The sequence below is a fragment of the Lolium perenne genome, chromosome 4 (assembly GCF_019359855.2).
Source record: "Lolium perenne isolate Kyuss_39 chromosome 4, Kyuss_2.0, whole genome shotgun sequence".
Taxonomy (NCBI): domain Eukaryota; kingdom Viridiplantae; phylum Streptophyta; class Magnoliopsida; order Poales; family Poaceae; genus Lolium; species Lolium perenne.
In genome coordinates, this window is record NC_067247.2 from 96,884,140 (window position 1) to 96,890,380 (window position 6,241).

Genomic DNA, 6,241 nt, shown 5'->3' on the forward strand with positions numbered 1-6,241 from the left:
GATTCGGATAGATTTTACAAAAGCAAGTTTGTGCACGTATTAAGGTTGTACAAATCCTATACCAAGTTGAAGTACATGTTCTGAGGATTCCAGAAAGTACAAAATCATCAAATTTGGACCAGTAGATTATTTTATACAAATTTTATAGTGTAATCTGGTCTATTTCTCTATTTGAATTTTGACGTGAAATCTAACACAGTACATATGCTATATTATGGCATAATGGTGTTCTACAGATTGTAAGCTTTCCGAAACTATAAACTTTACAAAATTTGGCCCTACGGTTGATTTTATACGAATTTTACAAGTTTGGACAACAAATCTGGAATTTAAACAATGTTTGACTGCTTTTGACTGGGGGGCTGACTGTGCAGGCGACGTGGCGCAACGCGATTGGCTGCGAGGGGGATCACGCGGATCGCCCCTAGAAGGGCTGTGGCCGTCAGATCGTGGGCGATCTGGACGGTCCACATGGACGGCGTCCTGGGGACTAAACGGGCGGCGCCCGGCCGGAATTTCGCCGGCGGCGCGGAGCTCGCCAATGGCGATGATCGGCATGGGGCGTTCCCGGCGACATGCAGAGGGGGAGAGGGGGCACGGCGCGTGAGGTGGCGGCGGCGCAGCGGCGGCGGTCTGGGGACGTAGAGGCGAGGCGTTCTGCGGGGAAACGGCGTAGAGGCGGCGGCGCGGCGAGCGACGTTCTCGGCGAGGCGGCACGGTGAGGCGAGAGCGACGTACGGCGAGGCGGCGGCGCGGCGAGCGACGTTCGGCGAGCGGCACGGTGAGAGACGGCGAGGTGGTGGCGTCGTTGGCGGCGTCGAAGTGCAAAGCCGGCGGGCGTCGAGAGCGAGGAAGACGAAGAACTGAACCGCTCAGGCGCCGCGCGCAAATATATAGGTAGCAGCCTTTAGTCGCCGTTGGGGTCACCAACCGCGACTAAAGGGTACCCTTTAGTCGCGGTTGGTGGCCCCAACCGCGACTAAAGTGTTTTTTCGCCGGTTTTTCGGTTTCTCGCGGGAAGGACCATTAGTCGCGGTTGGCCAGGCCAACCGCGACTAAAGGTCTTTTTTCAAAATACTTTTTAATTTCAGAATTTTAAAATACAAATAATATCTCAAAAAATTCAGAAAAATAAAACTAATTCAATTCAAAATTTTAAAAATACAAATAATATATCAAAAAATTTAGAAAAATAAAACTAATTCAATTCAAAATGTTGAAAATACAAATAATACATCAATAAATTCAGAAAAATAAAACTAATTCAATTGAAAATTTTAAAAATACAAATAATACATCAATAAATTCATAAAAATAAAACTAATTCAATTCAAAATCTTGAAAATACAAATAATACATCAATAAATTCAGAAAATTAAAACTAATTCATTTAAAAATCTTAAAAATACAAATATTATATCAAAAAAATCAAAAAATTAAAACTAATTCATTTCTAAATGTTAAAAATACAAATAATATATGAAAAAATTCAGGAAAATAAAACTAATTCATTTAAAAATCTTAAAAATACAAATAATATATCAAAAAAATTAGAAAATTAAAACTAATTCATTTCTAAATGTTAAAAATACAAATAATATATGAAAAAATTCAGGAAAATAAAACTAATTCATTTAAAAATCTTAAAAATACAAATAATATATCAAAAAAATCAAAAAAATAAAACTAATTCAATTCAAATTCTTAAAAATACAAATAATATATCAAAAAAATCAGAAAAATAATATATCAAAAAATTATTTCTTCCCGCCACTTTCTTCCCGCCACTTTCTTCCCGCCTCTTTCTTCCCGCCACTTTCTTCCCGCCACTTTCTTCCCGCCACTTTCTTCCCGCCTCTTTCTTCCCGCCTCCTGTCTTCCCGCTCCCATTTTTCCCGCCATTTGTCACTACATATAGGTAGCCCGGCTTGGCCAGCATTATCACATCTCTACAATCTCTCATCACTCTCTCATGGCTTCCACCGCACCCACTCTAACCTACCAGCAGGTGGAGGAGCTTTGCGCCTCGAACTACCCTTGCCCACCGGGCTACCGCGTCCTCGCTGGCCGGAGCCTAGCGCCGCCGGCGGCGTGCCGGTCCCTCCCGTCCCTCGAGTACCGCGCGCCGGCGGCCATCACGAACCACTACTACCTCGACCTCACGCCGGAGCAGCGGATGAATCCCCGCCGGCATCCCGATAACCAGCATACTTGGGACGCCTTCTTCATCAATCGGCGTGAGAGGCGCGTCGCCGGGTATGAGGAGGACGGTCCGCCTCCTGGAAACTTCCACGAGGCCGGCCGTCGGCTATGGTGGTACGGCCGGACTCTGCAGAGCGTCATGGACTACATCACGGCCGGCGATATCCCCGCTGCGCTACCCTCGATTCGAGCCACGAGCGCCGCCCGACGGCAGCCGACGACAAGCGACGACGACGCCGGCAACTTAGAAGGCGACGACTACCAGTACAACGGCGGCGGCTATGAAGACTACGAGTATGCATATTATACGCCTAGGCAGGAGTATGACTAAATCACTCCAAATTTCATGTATGCGGGAGTATGACTTAGTCACTCCAAATTTCCTGTATGCAGGAGTATGACTTAGTCACTCCAAATTTCCTGTATGCAGGAGTATGACTTAGTCACTCCAAATTTCATGTATGCAGGAGTATGACTTAGTCACTCCAAATTTCCTGTATGCAGGAGTATGACTTAGTCACTCCAAATTCCCTGTATGCAGGAGTATGACTTAGTCACTCCAAATTTCATGTATGCAGGAGTATGACTTAGTCACTCCAAATTTCTGTATGCGTGAGTATGACCGAATCACTCCAAATTTCATGTATCATCAGTGCTATCTCGAGTCAATTGAATCATTCGAAAATGGACACCAAACACATCACGGGTAATATAATTCACATGATTCATTCAACAAAGTTTGGTACAATAAATTATTACACATCATTTCTTCCCTTGTGTCCCTGCTTGCTTACGATTGTGCCGTATCCATGGAGCATCCTCATCATTTAACTTAATGCTTGGGTCGGTGTTCACTTTGAAGGGCGGAATTTCAGCAAACATATTATAATCTTCTGACATGTCTGTCTTGTCCTCCACTCCCACGATGTTTCTTTTCCCTGAAAGAACAATGTGGCGCTTTGGATCATCGCATGATGTACTGATCGTTTTCTTATCTTTCCGTTTCCTCGGTTTGCTACTCATGTCCTTCACATAGAAAACCTGAGCGACATCTTTCGCTAGGACGAATGGTTCATCAAGGTAACCAAGATTGTTGAAATCCACCATTGTCATTCCGTATTGCTGGTCCACCTTTACCCCACCTCCTGTTAGCTTGAACCATTTGCACCGGAACAAAGGGACCCTAAAGGAGGGTCCATAGTCAAGTTCCCATATCTCCTCTATGTAACCATAATATGTGACCTTTTGCCCATTCTCGGTTGCTGCATCAAAGCGGACACCACTGTTTTGGTTGGTGCTCTTTTTATCTTGGGCGATCGTGTAAAATGTATTCCCATTTATCTCGTACCCTTGGAAAGTCGTTATAGTCGAAGATGGTGTCTTGGCCAACATGTACGGCTGATCTACAACATGATCGTCACTCATTAAATGTTTTCTCAACCAACCGCCGAAAGTCTCCATGTGGGCCTTCCTAATCCAGGATTCGGGCTTCCCGGGGGTTGTCCGAGCGTAAAATATTCTTGTGTTTCTCAAAGTACGGAGTCACCAAGCTGGAATTGGTCGAAGCGTGTGGTGTGCTTGATCGGAGAATGGCCGTCCATACATATCGTTGATTTCCTTCCGATCGTGCCTTTTCCACTTAGTCTCCCCTCGTGCCGCGATTGAGGAAGACCAATCGGCTTAAGGTCAGGAACAAAGTCAACACAAAACTCAATTACCTCCTCATTTCCATAGCCCTTGGCGATGCTTCCTTCTGGCCTAGCACGGTTATGAACATATTTCTTTAATATTCCCATGAACCTCTCGAAGGGGAACATATTGTGTAGAAATACAGGACCGAGAATGGAAATCTCATCGACTAGGTGAACCAGGAGGTGCGTCATAATATTGAAGAAGGATGACGGGAACACCAACTCGAAATCGACAAGACATTGGATCACATCGTTACGTAACCGTGGTAGAACTTACGGATTGATTACCTTCGAGAGATTGCATTGAGGAATGCACATAGCTTCACAATGGCTACTCGAACATTTTCCGGCAGGAGCCCCTCAAAGCAATCGGAAGCAATTGCGTCATAATCACGTGGCAGTCGTGAGACTTCAGGTTTTGGAATTTTTTCTCCGCCATGTTTACTATTCCCTTTATATTGGACGAGAATCCTGACGGGACCTTCATACTGCTCAGGCATTCAAAAAAGATGACCTTCTCTTCTTTGGTCAGAGCGTAGCTGGCACGACCTTGAAACCGTTCCGGATGCCGGTCATCAGGGTCTTTCAAACTTTGCTGGTCCTGCCGTGCTTCCTTTGTATCATTTGACTTCCCATACACGCCCAAGAAGCTTAGGATGTTCACGCAAATATTCTTCGTAACGTGCATCACGTCGATTGCAGAGCGGACTTCTAGGACTTTCCAATATTCTAGCTCCCAGAATATAGATTTCTTCTTCCACATGGCTACGTGCCCGTCGGCTCCCTTCGGAACCGATTGTCCGCCAGGACCCTTTCCAAAGATGACTTTCAAATCCTTGACCATATCAAATACCTCGGCACCGCAGTGTTCCGCAGTGCTTCGGCCGGTGATCTGCCTTGCCGTTGTAATGCTTGCCTTTCTTTCTTCTTTGGATGACCTTTCGGAAGAAATCGACGATGCCCAAGGTACACGTTCTTCTTACAATTTGGCAAATGTACACTTTCAGTCTCATGTAAGCAGTGTGTGCATGCATTGTATCCCTTATTTGACAGTCCCGAAAGGTTACTAAGAGCAGGCCAATCGTTGATGGTTACGAAAAGCAACGCTCGTAGGTCAAATTCCTCTTCTTTGTGCTCATCCCACACACGGACACCAGGTCTGCCCCACAGCTGTAAAAGTTCATCAACTAATGGCCTTAGGTACACATCGATGTCGTTGTCGGGTTGCTTCGGACCTTGGATGAGCAACGGCATCATAATGAACTTCCGCTTAATGCACAACCGAGGAGGACGGTTGTAGATGGATAGAGTGCGGGGCCAGGTACTCTGGCTGGAGCTCGCTCGCCAAAAGGATTCATGCCATCCGTACTTAGACCAAATCTTATGTTCCTTGCGTCAGCTGCAAAATCTTTGAACTCTCTGTCGATCTTTCTCCACTGCGTTCCATCTGCGGGGTGTCTCAACTCCCCGTCCGACTTACGGTCCTCTTTGTGCCATCGCAACAACTTGGCATGCTCTTTGTTCCTGAACAGACGTTTCAACCGTGGTATTATAGGAGCATACCACATCACCTTGGCGGGAACCCTCTTCCTGGGTTTCTCGGCCCTCAACATCGTCACCAGGGTCATCGCCTCGATCTTATAACGCAATGCGGTGCATACCGGGCATTCATTCAAATTCTCGTATTCACCGCGGTAGAGGATGCGATCGTTGATGCATGCATGTATCTTCGTAACCTCTAAACCTAGAGGGCAGACAACCTTCTTTGCTTCGTACGTACTGGCGGGCAACTCGTTATTCTTTGGAAACATATTCTTCAACATTTTCAGCAAGTTTTCAAATGCCGAGTCAGCTACACCTGCCTGTGCCTTCCATTTCAGCAAATCCAGTGTGCAGCCCAGCTTTTTCAGACCATCATCGCATCCGGGGTACAGCGCTTTCTGTGATCCTCTAACATGCGATCCAAATTCTCCCTCTCTTTTTCAGTTTCGCAGCGTCTCCGTGCATCAGCAATGGTCCGACCAAGATCATCAACGGGATCATCACGTGCCTCTTCTTCATCTTCCCCTTCACCTTCCCCTTCACCTTCAGCATCCTCCATGAAAGTATCACCGAAATGAGCAAGATAGCTTTCATCGATGAAATCATCCCCTTCTTCATCTTCGTCCATTATAACCCCTCTTTCTCCATGCTTGGTCCAACAATTATAGCTTGGCATGAAACCGTGCCGAAGCAGGTGCATGTGAACATCTCTTGAGGAAGAGTAACCCTTCTGATTCTTACAGTTAACACATGGACAGATAACAAAACCCCCCTGCTTGTTCGCATTAGCCACTACGAGGAAATCT